Here is a 15,365-nt window from a genome sequence, read left to right as displayed (position 1 = left end):
GTGCACTGCCACGAAACAACAAGATGGGAAGTCTATTTGAAAAACGGGGGATGTTTCTGATATGCAATTAGTGACAAGTTGCTAATTGCATATCGTCAAGCAAACCCCTCAAAGAAGAAAAAGCCCCAAGCAACCCAGACCTGAAAAGTCATAAAACTGTATGGAATTTTCCGATCCCATCAGAGGCAGGTCTGACACAAAAACTGGCAAGATATCAGAAGGGATTTGAGCAGTAAGTGGTTTCGACTCAGTCCCGCCTGATGCCACACACGGGGTGCCACACATCCGGCAGAAGAGAGAGAAAACCACTCACATCGGATGGGTAAAAGTCATGCTACTTACCTGCCCGATATGGACTGAGACCATAGGATCTGGAGGCCCCAGATCGATGATGGAAATATGATCTGATCGATGACCAGATTCAACGGGTTAAACGGGTCAAATTCTCTAAAGGTTTGAAGTCTAGCATGAATGATGAGTTGGCAGAGGAATCATGTTCGCGGGCATTCTGGCAAGTTAAATAGAAATAACGATAGTTCAAACATTTCCAAGAGAACTAACACTGAGTTCATTATGAAACAGGTGGCCACCTCCCTATGAGGCATTATGCAGTGATGATGGTGCAAAAAAGAGGAATTCAAATGGATAGAGGCAGGAGAACTAGAGCACCTGGAAGCAGAAACAAATAGTCAGAAAGAAGATTGGCTTTAAAGCCACGAACTGACAAAAACAAAGAAAGCAGTGAGAAAAGCGAGTTAAGAAAGCTAAGAGTAGAGAATAGAGGGAAAAAGCCGAGCTAACTTGAAGGCAACATCAATCCAAATAGAGCCAGAGAGAGTCAAAGAGTCTGTGTACTCCAAACAAGGTTTGAGAGGTTCAAGCGAACTCCTCTGTACATGCCTTTCATACTATTGTGACCAATAGAGGTCAAGTTTCAGTAAGGAGAGTCTATGTACTCTATAGACTTGGGGGATCGAAGTCCAGTCCTACTGATTTATATTTGTTGAGTGAGACTCAAATTGAGCTCACTGTTGTAAAAACTTTGCTTTGAAAATATAATAGAGATGCCACCACTGAAGGCTGGACCAGGAGACGTAGCCCAGGAGCATTGGATGAACTCCTTATTAAACTTGTTGTGTTACATGTTTTCCTATTATGTTTTCTCTAACCGCTTTAGTGTCTATGTATTTCACAATCTTATCGATCCGTTGCATAAAGTAACATAGGCACATCCATGCACATGAGTCTGTAATACCTTTAATTCTTTGTCCTGATTAAATTCTAGTTCAAGTCGTATCAGAGCTCTAGGTTACTAAGGTTAGACAAGCTTGTGCTAGATTTTGTTGTTGAATGCTAACTAGATCAAAGCTTAAATTAGGAGAAGAAGAGTTGGTTGAAACTAATGTTAGAAAATTATATATTATACAGCAATGGAACACATAAAATATTGCAAAAATATAAACACAGAAAATGCATGAAACAGGAGAGACACAGATATACGTGGTTCACCCAATTTGGGCTACATCCACGGAGAAACAGCCAGTCCTTATTTTATTATATTATCCAGCAATCTGAAGAGATACAACCTACATTAGATCTTCTTTAACACCCTCTTCACTCTCAATCTCCTCTCTCTTCCTCACTCAGAATACATATATTCATAGATGCAATACAATTCCCTCATATATAGTGAGGGGTTGCCTTCTAGGGAAAAAAACCCTAAATTAAACATAAATTCTACCTCTAGATCATCTACCTAATTAACGGCCTAGATTGACTAAAAATTACTAGACTTTTACAAGGCAATTTTACATCTATTTTTAGCTTCAGGGGCGTTGGCCCTAAACCCCCGCCGAGGGACCACTGGCCCTCAGACCCCCCAGTAGGGAGGGATTTACCCCCCCGCACCCCCATGCGTGGAGGGGTGTACAGTCTTCCTGGGGTATACATTCAGCTGAAACCTTTGAATACAAAAGATAATCAGGCTCCACACCCAACAATCTCCCACTTGGAGACTGATTATAGCAACTTCAGCACTGCTTCATTTGCTAGATAATGACTCCACTTTGGACCTGGCTATTTCTCGTCTTCTTCATCATACTTGAAGACCAGTTGAAACTAAGCAGATTCTCAGTTTCTCCCTAGTTACAACTTTTGTTAGCATATCTGTAGGTTTCTGGCTAGTGTGTATCTTTTCCAACTTCAATTGTCCATCTTCCAATGCGGACTGTATGAAATGGTACTTGAGCTATATATGTTTAGTCTTGGAATGAAATGCAGAGTTCTTTGCAAGATGTATGGCACTCTGGCTATCACTATATAACCTTCCCAAATCCTTCTTCTTGCTGAATTCATCCAGAAACCTTTGTAACCAAATCATTTCTTTACTAGCCTCTGTAGCAGCAACATACTCTGCTTCTGTTGTTGAAAGTGCAACAACACTTTGGATTTTTGAAACCCAACTGACAGTTGTTCCACCTACAGTAAACACATACGCTATTGTGCCCCTCCTGTTATCTCTATCACCTGCCATATCTGCATCAACATATCCCTGTAGAGCAATGTTTGAACCACCAAAGCATAATGCTTGATTTGTGGTACCTCTCAAATATCTGAGAATCCATTTCACTGCCATCCAATGTTCCTTTCCTGGATTGTTCATGTACCTACCTATAACTCCCACTGCATGTGCAATATTAGGCCTTATGCAAACCATTGCATACATTAAGCTTCCAACTGTTGATGCATATGGAACTTTAGACATATAATCCATGTCTTCTTGGGTATTTTGGCACATTTCCTTACTAAGTTTAATATGGATAGCAAAAGGTGTACTAACTGGTTTTGCATTGTACATATTAAATATTTCAACACCCTTTGTATGTACTCATTTTGAGACAATGTTAGTTTGTGATTTTTTCTGTCTCTAGTTATTCTCATACCAAGGATTTGTTTTAAAACACCCAAATCCTTCATTGCAAATGAGTTTGCCAATTTTCTTTTGAGCACATTTATTTCCTACATGTTAGAACCTGTAATAAGCATGTCATCTACATACAATAACAACATAATATAGCTGCCATCATTTTGCCTTTTGAGATAAACACAATGATCAGAGTGACATCTAGTATAACCTTGTTCAGACATAAACTTGTCAAATTTTAGATACCACTTCCTTGGAGCCTGCTTTAAACCATACAAGCTCTTCTTCAACCTACACACTAGTTTCTCCTTCCATTTTACCTCATATCCTTGTGGTTGCTGCATATATATCTCTTCCTCCAAATCCCCATGGAGAAAGGTTGTCTTTACATCTAACTACTCAAGATGAAAATATCCAGCTGCTACTAGACTTACAATAGTTCTGATTGAAGTCATTTTAACAACAGGAGAAAATATTTCATCAAAATCAATACCTTTCTTCTGTGCAAACCCCTTCACTACAAGTCTAGCTTTGTACCTCTATTTTCCTCCATCCTCTTCCTTCAACCTGTAAACCCATTTATTCTACAATGTAGTTTTACCTGCAGGAAACCTCACTAAGTCCCAAGTATGTTTATGCATTAAGGAGTCCATCTCTTCTTTCATGGCTTGCTCCCACTTCTTCCTGGTTTCTACCTGCACTGCTTCATCATAACATTCTAGTTCACCAGAATTAGTCAAAAATAAATAATATAATGAAGGAGAGTATCGTTCAGGGGGTCTACTTATCCTGGTAGATCTTTTAACACCACTTTCAGGTGTTTGAAGTGCTTGTCACTGTTGTGGTTGTTTTTCTAGCTGTTGATCATTAGGATTTTCAGGCACCATCACTTTTCCTGTGATATCGTCAGGCACTGTGTATTCTCTGTTTTCTTTTTCTTGTTTCTTTTCGCGAAAATGATTCTTATAAAAGACCTTTTCATTGAATATTACATCTCTGCTCCTAATGATTTTGTGATTTTCATAATCATATAAGCGATAACCAAAATCATTAACACCATATCCAATAAAGGTACATTTCTTTGATTTTGCCTCAAGCTTTGTTCTACTTTAGTTATTAATATGGACAAAGGCCTCACAACCAAAAGGCTTTAAAAAAGAGTAGTTTACCTTTTTACCTGTCCATGCTTCCTCTGGAATACCACCATCCAAGGAACTTGAAGGCCCTCTGTTTACTAGATAAACAACAGCATCTGCCCAAAATTGTAAAGGCAATCCTGCATGCAATCTCATGCACCTTGCACACCCCATGATTGTTCTGTTCATCCTTTTTGACACACCATTTTCTTTTGGTGTTCTTGGAACTATCTTCTCTCTGCGAATTCCATGCTCTGAACAGTACCTATCAAACTTGTTGCAGCAATATTCACCTCCATTGTCTGATCTGAGACATTTCAATTTCTTTCCTGTCTCAATCTCAACCAAAGATTTCCATTTCTTGAAAGTATCAAATACATCAGATTTATTCTTAATACAATAAATACAAGTTTTTCTAGTTGCATCATCAATAAAAGTAACATAATAATGAGAACCACCGAGAGATGATACCTGAGCAGGTCCCCATACATCTATATGCACAAGCTCTAATTTTTCGCTCTTCTTTTCTTTCCTAACTCTCAGAAATCTGACTCTCTTTTGTTTTCCATAAATGCAATTCTCACAGAAGTCCAAATCAACATTCTTCAAACTCGGCAACAAGTTCCTTGAGTGAAGGATCTTCATCCCCTTCTCACTCATGTGTCTGAGCCTATGATGCCATAATGCTACATCTGCTCCTTTGGAAGTTAAAGCATTAACAAAGTTATAAGTACCATTGCATAAATACAATGTACCAACCTTTTCGCCTTTTGCTATTACCAGGGCTCCTTTGGTGACCTTCCAAGCCTTATTTGTGAAAGTAGTTATGCAACTTTTACCTCCCAACTTCCTTGTTGAAATCAGATTTTTCTTTAGATCTAGAACATGCCTTACATTCGTCAATAGTCACTAATTTCCATTTTGCTGTTTTATGAAGACTGTACCCATTCCAACGATTTTACAGGGTTTATCATCACCCAATCAAACTTGTCCAAAATCTCCTTGAACATAATCATGAAAATGTTTCTTATCAGGTGTGGCATGGAATGAGGCCCCTGAATCTACCACCCAATCATCAATAATATTTTCTAATGAAAGAATCAAATCATCTTGCAACACATCACCTGTTACATTCGCTTCATGATTAGCTTCTTATTGCGCGTCTCCTTCTTTTCCCTTCCGAGACTTGCAATCTTTCTTCAGGTGTCCTTTCTTCCCGCATTTCCAGCACACTATCCCCAATCTAGACTTGGATCTTCCTTTTCTTGACTTACTGCGATATCCTTGGCTCTTTCCTCTTTCCATTTTTCTTCCCCTAGTCTCTGCAGTCAAAGCATTACTTGATCTCTCATCGGAGCTTTTCCGTCGCATTTCCTTGCTAAGGATTGCACCGACAACATCATCAAACTTTAAAGTACTAGATCCAAAGACAGAGTTACTAATGGCCATAACTAAATCATTCCAACTTTCTAGTAATGAGCACAGAAATAACAAAGCCCTAACCTCATCATCAAAATTTACCCCTAAAGAACTTAACTGACTTGTAACTGCATTAAAATCATTTAAATTATCTGCAACAGATCCACCTTCTAACATCTTCATATTAAATAAATGCTTCATAAGAAATACCTTATTTGAGGCTGAGGGTTTTTCATACAGTTTGGCCAATGCCGACATTAAACCCTATGTCTTCATTTCCTTTGAAATATTAAATGCTACCGATGCCGCTAGGCACATCCGTATTGTTCCAAGTGCCTTTCTATCAAGAATATCCCATTCTGTGTCTGTCATACTCGTTGGCTTCTTTGTCTTTCCACTCAATGGTAGGTACAAATCTCTCTGATACAGATAATCTTCCATCTGCATCTTCCACAGGTAGTAGTTTTGGCCATTGAATTTTTCAACCCTAAACCTACCATCTTCCGCCATTGCTCCCACTCGAACCAAGAACCCTTCTCTCCTATGAGTTTATCAGCCAAATAGACCTTCGGCTCTGATACAAGTTGTTAGAAAATTATATATTACATAGCAATGGAACACATAAAATATTGCAGAAATATAAAGACAGAAAATGCATAAAATAAGAGAGACACAGATATATGTGGTTCACCTAGTTTGGGCTACATCCACGGAGAAATAGCCAGTCGTTCTTTTATTATATTATCCAGCAAACTGAAGAGATACAACCTACAACAGATCTGTTGTAACACCCTCTTCACTCTCAATCTCCTCTCTCTTCCTCACTCAGAAGACAGATCTTCATAGATGTAATACAATTCCCTCATATAAAGTGAGGGGTTTCCTTCTAGGGCAAAAAACCCTAAATTAAACATAACTTCTACCGTCAGATCATCTGCCTAATGAACAACCCAGATTGACTAGAAATTTTACATCTATTTTTAGCTTCTGGGGTGTTTCCCTCAAACCCCTACCGAGGGACTGCTGGCCCCTAGACCCCCCAGCCAGGGGGGATTTAACCCCCCGCACCCCCCCATGTGGAGGGGTGTACAGTCTTCCTGGGGTATACATCCAGCTGAAACCTTTGAATACAGAAGATAATCGGGCTCCACACCCAACAACTAACCCTAAAATTGGAAGAGTCTATCCTAAGAGGAAAATGTCAGAAAAAAGTCCCTTGGAATCAGACCCTCAGTTCATGGATAGTTTCATGACCATGAGATTCATGGTAGGGGAAATGTATAGAGAATTTAAGAAAGGTAGAGAGGAAGATTCATCAAACTCCAAATGAGATAAAGGAGTAGAAGAATCTCTCCTACATGACCACATTAAAGGCAAAGGGAAAGAAGAAAAACTTCCCACACCTCCTAGTAGCCCTAAAAACAAAAAGAAGACATCTTTGATTAAATTAGATGTTAAATTTGATTTACCAATATATGATGGAGAGTTGAATGCAGAGAAGCTGGATAATTGGATTAGACATATTGATGTTTATTATAGAGTGTAAAGCATTGATTCAGACAGTAGTAAGATTCAGCTGGCCAGCCTATGCCTTGGAGGCACTGTCTTGGTATGGTGGGAAGGTAGGACAGAAGCTAACATGAGGAAGCATGGTAAAATTATTTCTTTCTGGAGTGAATTTGTTTCTGCAATTAAAAAATAGTTCTATCCACTAGCTTATATGCAGAAAGCCATGATGAGTTGGCAAACTCTTCGACAATTAAAAGGGAAAAGTGTACAAAGTTACACCCAAGAATTTAGGAAAAGAGCTTTGATTCTAGGAATTTCTTTAGACTCACCTGAAAGTTTGCTAAAGTATATAGGTGGTCTACACAGCTATTTAAGGCACACTATTCTCATGTTTGATCCCACTAGCATAGATGAGGTATCTATTCAAGCTACACATCTAGAGGCTAGAGGTAAGAATGTGAACCCAAAAGTTGGGGGATCATCAAAACCCACTGAAAGCAAGAATAAGGAGAAAAGAAAATAGATATGGAAAGAGACGAAGAAAAATACTATACAAAAGACCAAATCTTCATGCACTCACTGTAAGAAGGATGGGCATGATGATGAACACTGTTGGATTCTGCATCCGGAGCTGAAACCCAAGAAGTACGATGGCAAGAAGAAGAAGACTGCTGCAGCTATTCAAAAGGATTTGGGGTCAGATTCAGGAGATGAAACAACAATTGCAGCCACAGGTATAAAAGGTAAAAATTCTGAAGCATCTACTAGTAATTCTGCACAATCTACTGACAATGAAGAAAATGAGAGGAAAAGACATGAGCTTTTTCATATTCGAGTTGTTTCCAAGCATCAAAATATTGATACTTTGTTTGATAGTGTCTCACAAGTAAATTTAATTTATGAAGAAATTGTAAATAATTTGGGATTACTAGCCACACCTCACAAAAAACCATATCCATTAGGTTGGTTATGTGATAAAGCACAACTACAAGTGACTAGGTGATGTAAACTTAGGTTTTCTTTTGGGTCAGCATTTGTGGATGAGGTTGAGTTAGATATTTTTCCATTGGATATGTGTGGAATTGTTTTAGGAAGTCCTTACTTGTATGATAGAAAAGCTATTTTCTATAGAGCTGAAAACAACTATCAACTTGTTAAAGACGGAAACGAATATATTGTAAGAGCTCATAAACTCAAGAATAATTATACTCTCATAAACTGAGGGCAGATGAAAAGAATTGTAAAATCATGAAAACAATTTTTACTGATGGTTGTAAAGGAAACGAAACCTGACAAAACCAATGTATTTGAGGGCTGCAATGCTAAACAGCAAGCTGATTTAGAAAAGGTTGTTTTAGAATATGATATACTATTTAAAGAACCTAAAGGTCTGCCACCCAAAAAGGAAATAGTACATGATATTAATTTGTAGCAAGATGCTCCATTGCCTAACATCGGAATGTACAGGTTGTCCACTTTAGAGAATGCAGAAATCAAGAAGCAGGTACAGGAGATGCTCGAGAAAGGATTCATAAGACCTAGCACATCGCCTTGTGGGTCTCCAATTGTCTTGGTGAGAAAGAAAGATGGCTCATGGAGAATGTGCATTGATTATATATCACTGAATAAGATAACGATAAAAAATCATTATCCCCTTCCTCGCATAGATGATCTATTAGATCAGTTGAGAGAAGTTGTTTATTTTTCCATGTTGGACTTGCATAGTGGCTATCATCATGTCAAAGTTGCAAAGCAAGATGCATGGAAGACTACTTTCAAAACAAAGCAGGGATTGTATGTGTGGTTGGTTATGTCTTTTGGCTTAACTAATTCTCCTGCTACTTTCATGACAATAATGAATGATGTACTCAGACCTTTTATTGATGATTTTGTCATTGTATATTTGGATGAAATTCTTATATTTAGTAAAACATGGGAAGGACATTTAAATCATGTCAATCAAACTCTAGATATTTTGAAAAAAGAGAATCTTTATGTTAAAGCTCTCAAAATTTGAATTTGGCAAAACATCTTTGAATTATTTGGGTCATATTGTAGGGGGTGGTGAATTGAAGATAGATACCTATAAGGTTGTAGTCATTGTAAACTAGCCTAAAACCAAATCTGCTACAGAAGTTGGAAGCTTCTTAGGAGCAGCACAGTATTGGAGAAAGTTTATTTCTAATTTTTCCTTGATTGCAGCTCCCTTACATGCTTTAACAGGATTGAACAAGGTGTTTCAGTGGGGACGCAAACAACAAAAAGCCTTCGACACCTTAAAAGAAAAGATTAGTACAGCACCAGTACTAGCACTGCCCAATCTTCAAAGACCATTTGATATTGAAATGGATGCCAGTGGCTATGCCATGGGAGCAGTGTTGATGCAGCACGGTAACCCCATATGTTATCATTCTAAGACATTTTATTCTACAGTAGTTAACTATCCCACATATGATAAAGAATTGTATACATTAGTACAGAGTGTGAAAAAGTGGAAACATTATTTAATTGGAAAAGAGACAATTATATATACTAATCATCAACCACTTCAATATTTGCACTTACAAACTATGTTGCAGCAATCAAGACACTATAGGTGGATGGGTTTTCTACAACAGTTTCATCTTTTCATCAGATATAAAAAGGGCATACACAATAAAGTTGAAGATATGTTGTCCAAACCAATCATAAATGCATCCACTATACTTAAGCATAATTCAGTATTGCATGAAAGATACATTGAACAGTATGCTCAAGATATAGATTTTAAAGATGTATATGAAACTTTAAGTCATGGAAAACAAGTAGAAGAATTGGATTATCATGTTAAGGACCAACTCTTGTATCATTTGGGAAAGTTATGCATTCCTCAAATAGAAATAATAAAGATAATTTTGAGAAGCACACACTTGTCTAATTTCAGGTCACTTTGATGTAAGTAAAATAGTGGCATAGCTGCAAAGATTTTCTTATGGGCCAAAAATGCATGAGACAGTTTTTGGATATGTAAGAGAGTGTACCATGTGTGCTAAAAGCAAGCCCAACAATAGAAAGCTAGGCTTGTACACTCCATAACCAGTTCCTTCTCACCCCAGGGAAAGTGTTTCCATGGACTTTGTTGGGGGACTGCCTAAATCTAGAAAAGGTCATGACTATTTATATGTTGTTGCGGATAGGTTCAGAAAAAATGTGTATTTTAATACCTTGTAACAAATAGGTTACAGCTAAACAAACTACAAATTTGTTCTCTCAACATGTATGGGTTCATTTTGGATTACCCACTTCCATTATATCTGATCGAGATACCCGATTTTTTGGGAAATTTTGGTCGAGTTTGTGGGAATTGATGGACACCAGACTGAACAGCTTTTCATCCGCAAACAGATGGCCAAATAGAGGTAGTCAACATGACAGTGATCCAATTGCTCAGAGGCTATTGCAGCAAGAATCCCAAGATTTGGGATGAACACTTATGTTATGTGCAACATGCTCACAACCGAGCTAAACATTCTTGTACACAAAGATCTCCTTTTGAGACTTGTTTTGGTTTCACACCAAGGTCTCCCTTGGATTTTTTCTTTGGTAAAGACATAATAGTTGATGGACACAGTGATGTGAACAAGACAACCAAGTTCATCGAACAAATCCAAGATATTCACCAGGTAGTATTGGAACAGCTGGAAAAGAGCCAACTCAAGTACAAGGCATGATAAGCATAAGACTGAGCATAGTTTCCAAGTTGGTGATCAAGTCTGGCTGTATATCAGCAAAGGCAGAATGTAGGGTGAAGTTAAGAAGCTGAAGCCAATAAGGTATGGACCTTTCAGGATACTTGAGAAAATTGGTGAGAATGCTTTTTGCCTTGATTTACCAGCTTACATGCACATCTACTTAGTTGTTAATACAGACAGCTTGAGACTATTTGAACCTTCATTGATTGAAGATAATGAAGAGCAGAGTCAATTGCCTTCTATTGATGATCTGTTGCCTAAATATCTCAATGAATTGCAGGAAGATATAGTTCTGGATAGGAAGGTGAGAACCATGCGCAGAGGGGATGTTGAGTACCTCCAGATTGGGCTCAAAGGTTCAAAACCAAGTAGTGTAAAATGGATATAAATTGGGCAAGTGAGGAATTTATACCCTCACTTGTTGATGCTTAAAAACCAACTTTTGGTGGTCCCAAAAGATCTTTTAGTGGGAATATCGTGATACGAATTGGATCCTAAAGAACTCTCTAAGTTTTCATAACTCTGTAAAATTCATGCCTATGTTTCAAAGTCTTACAAAGGTCGAGCTTATCAGAAATATCCTCGAACAGTTGTAATTTGTGAGTAGTGCCGAGCAACGAGGACCCTCGGTCAAGCACATAGACCATTGGCCCATGGTAATGCACACTGCCATGAAACAAAAAGACAGGAAGTCTTTTTGAGAAACGGGGGAGGTTTCTAATATGCGCTAATCACATATCGTTGGGCAAACACCTCAGAGAAGAAAAAGCCCCAAGTGACCCTGTTACACAGTAATTTTTCACCATTTGTCACCGTCCCTGTTACCCCTTTCTCGCACTTTGGAGGACTCATTCGGGGACCTGTGAGAAGTGACATAACTTGAAAACACTTGCATTATGTTCCCCTAAGTATGGACTTCATATGCCCTGAAGACATCTCCTGCAGAATATCCTTAAAAAGTTCCCTTTTTCGATTAGCGCGGATCCACAGTGTATTACTCGTGCCAATGGGGGAAATCCTCCAAAGAGGGTGCGCCAATTGGCACTCTGTCTCAGAGTTATACCCGCGCCAACCAAGTTTGGAAAAGCTTTTTAACAAACACACGCCCGAAGTTTTTTTCCTTTCAACTCATGAAGCTTCTTAAGGATAATGCCAATCTCATGAATGTCAAGATTCATCGTATCTCCCTTTCCTCTATCCATAATAGCTTTTGAGGATAATGCCAATCCCATGGATGTCTTGATTCATTATATCTCCTTCTCCTCCATCTATAAAAGCTTGTTCTGTTGCATTTGACAAGCTAGTTCGAGCATAGGGAGAATTATACTTTCAGAAGCCTAAGAGATTGCTGTAAGAGTCTTCTTTGCATTCATAATCAAAGAGAGAGAGGCTTTTTCCCAATCTTGACAAGCTTTGCAAGGCTTATGTAGCTGATCACCCAGCCAAAGGAGGATTTGATGTCAGAACTATGGTTGCATTCTTCTTTTTTGATTATCAATAATAGATGACTATCATTATGGTTCTACTCTTGTTGTTCATTGTAATGATGTTTGAGTTATATCTTTTCTGACCGATATATAATTGCATCTATTGGATTTTATGCTTGTATTTGTGTCATTCTTTGCATGTGCAGGTGTCCTTTCACGGAGATCGTGAGGATCGTGAACAGCCGGAGCAAAGGAACGGGAGTGTCAACTCTTCTACAACACTAGCGTTGGAATCCAAGTAGGCTCTCATCATTTACCTTTAATTTGTAATTAGGAACCTGCGTGTTAGCATTGTTTGATTGTTGCTAGACCCATTCTGGGCTAGTGGGGATCACCTCTGTCCGCAGAGGGGATTTACCTTGCAAACAATTTGGCGACTCCACTGGGGAGTTAGCTTGTTGCTTGATTTGTAAACTTTAGACGGAGCCTGAAGTACGACCAGATAGTCTTCGAAATGCTATTTCTTTGCATTAGCGAAGTAGATCAACGCCACTTCAGTCAATCTCCAGTTTGGTTTACGAACTAAACAACTTGGAGTTTGTCTTGTCTCTTTGGTTTTCTCTTGTTTTGATTGCTTAGATAGCTTTCTGGGTTGGATTATTTGCTGTCTCTCTCTTGCTGCCTGGTCTGTCTAGATACTGCTGGCCTAGTCTTGGATTGCTTGTTTTTTATTTTAGCATAGAAAACTTGATTGACGCTCTTTTTTGCATGAGTGTTTCGCTAATTGGCACGACTTGTCAATGTACAGCCCATGCCAATCCTTAATTGGCACTACTTTTAGCCTGAAAGTCACGCCAGCTCAGGGAAACTTTTAGAGTTTGCTTGTTTTGATCCTTCCAAGCTTGGTTTTTGTGTCTGGATACTATTTTTCAATCACTTGAATGTGTTAGAGTCTTGTTCGATTGCTTTTTGTCCTTTACCCTTTGGATGTTTGCTTTTTTCCACCGATTTCACATTTTCAGCCCTAGGGCATCTAGTGGCTTTGTGTATCGAGCCTTCCTTAGGAGTTTTGGTCTTTTGTCGGTCCAGTCGACTTTTTGGTTACTCTCTTGCACTTGTTCAGTGATTGTTAAGATTTTTATTGCATTATTCCAGTGATTCACTTATTTTTCACTTGGATTCCGCTTGGCTTCGTTTTGGGCTTAGATCACATAGCTCATTGAGGTCTTTGTGATTTTTCTTGGTCTGAAAGATTGTCTTGGTGTTTCAGGGACTTGATTGTGTTTTCATTGAGTGAAATTTGTTTCTTTTACTCTTTGTTATTATCTCTCAAAATTTGTTTAGTTCATTTTGCCATCGAAAAGAAAACGAACAATCTCTTTTGCGTTGCAGTAGTTAATGGAAATTAGAGCTTTTCATTGTTATTAGCGATTAGTGACTTTAAAGAAAAATTTTGTTTATTGCCATTAGCTGCATTAGAGTCATTGTTGATTGTTTTATGATCATTTTGTTTGATTGAAAGATCTCAACTCTCTCATAGCTAGCATTCATCGAATGAAATGATATATTTTGGCATATAGCTTGCATTTAGGAAATTGTGAGAGATTACATACGGTAGGACCTGGAAACTGAAAGCTAATCAAAGATCAATCGTAAAATGAACTGAATGAATCTAAAAATGCATCGGAACTTAACGCATACATCTAGAGGTCTAGGCTAGAGACGTGTTCTGGCGTCGTTAAACCTAGTCACTGTTGTTTCACATTAAGGTTGGGTGATTCCTCCTTTTGTGACTCAATAGTGTTCTAGCACGGATTTGTGCTCCCACGTACCGTCAAGTATATGGGGAGACCCCACTAGGTTATCATCCTTTATCCACAGGAAGCCGTGTCTACCGCCTTACAAGTCATAACGCACTGAACACAGCATTCGGGAAGATTAACTGATGTACTGAAAGTCCTTGGTTTTCAAATGATTGCCAAGGTGTATATGCAGTTTTACGGATTTGTTTGGTAAACCCTTTGCCTAGTTTCTCCAGAGTAGTCACTTTTGATCCTTTTCGGACTCCCTAAAAGAAAAGGCTCATCTGAGCACTTGTAACTTCAGGCTCACTAAACATTCGAAGGCGACTAGAGTCATCTTTTTGTCCTTTTCTCGACTCTTAAAAAATGAAAAGGTCAAGTTATGTCCTTGCATCTTAAAATTTATTCGGCCACGATTCACATTTACCCGGTTAGATCTTGTTTGTGTTAGTTTGAGTAGGGTTCTTTCTTGTTTGTGATGGCAACTTTTCTGGAGTTTACCAACCCAAGCATCCCCTCTGATGGGAATCTTGGTCATTTCCCTCTTTTTGGAAATGTTGGTGCTCCTTACATGGCAACGTTGTCCCTTCCTGGGTTAACTGTTGGATTAACTGTTGGGTTGCTTGTTTGGTTGTTCTCAACCTCTCTGGTCCCTACCATCTCAACCGCTGGTCAATCAGTTCCTCCACCCAAACAACATCATGTTGATTCTAAGGTGGACCTCTCCCCTTCTTTGCCTGCTTCTCCGTCCTCATCTTCTACTTCGCCTGGCGAAAGTCTGGATTCAAGTAACCAGGTGGCTAAGAAGAAGAAGAAGAATACGAACAAGAAGAAGACTCCTAAGGGAGAGGCTAAAAGTGCAACTACTCCCTTGAGTACACCTCCAACCGAGCCACCTTCTGCTCCTTCGCGGAAGGTCAAATTTCCTTGTAGATTATGCAAGGAGGACCATCTTCTTCACGATTGTCCTGGAATTCCCAAGGTCTTAGAAGTATGGTCTCGTGATCCGGCCTGCCCCTCATCGTCCTCTGGAGCTCACAGTGATGCTACCCTATCAGCTGGAAATGGTAAGGGAAAAGGGAAGATTTGAATCCCCTATAGACCCTGTGAAGGCAATCATCCCCTTCACCTTTGTCCACTCATGGATAAAGCCTCCGTTGTCTTGGAAAGTCTCACAGCTCCTTCACCCCAACTACCCATTGGCTATCAACGTCTCTCTGCAGCCGCAGATCGTTCCCCTGCTGACGAAGAGATCGACCAAAATTCCTCTCTTGTCCAACCTCCTCTTCCTGAACCTAGCTCTGCCCAGCCTGTTCCAGACCAACCATTGGTCGGAAAGAGTGTCGACTCGAGTTCACCACCTGTCGACCACTCTGTTTCGGAAGAGCATCATTCCCATGTTCTTCTCGTCTCCTCAG

Source organism: Pinus tabuliformis, chromosome 6 (genome assembly GCF_031772625.1).
Source record: "Pinus tabuliformis cultivar Carrire ecotype Pingquan chromosome 6, CPIR1, whole genome shotgun sequence".
NCBI lineage: Eukaryota > Viridiplantae > Streptophyta > Pinopsida > Pinales > Pinaceae > Pinus > Pinus tabuliformis.
This window is presented reverse-complemented; position numbering follows the sequence as displayed.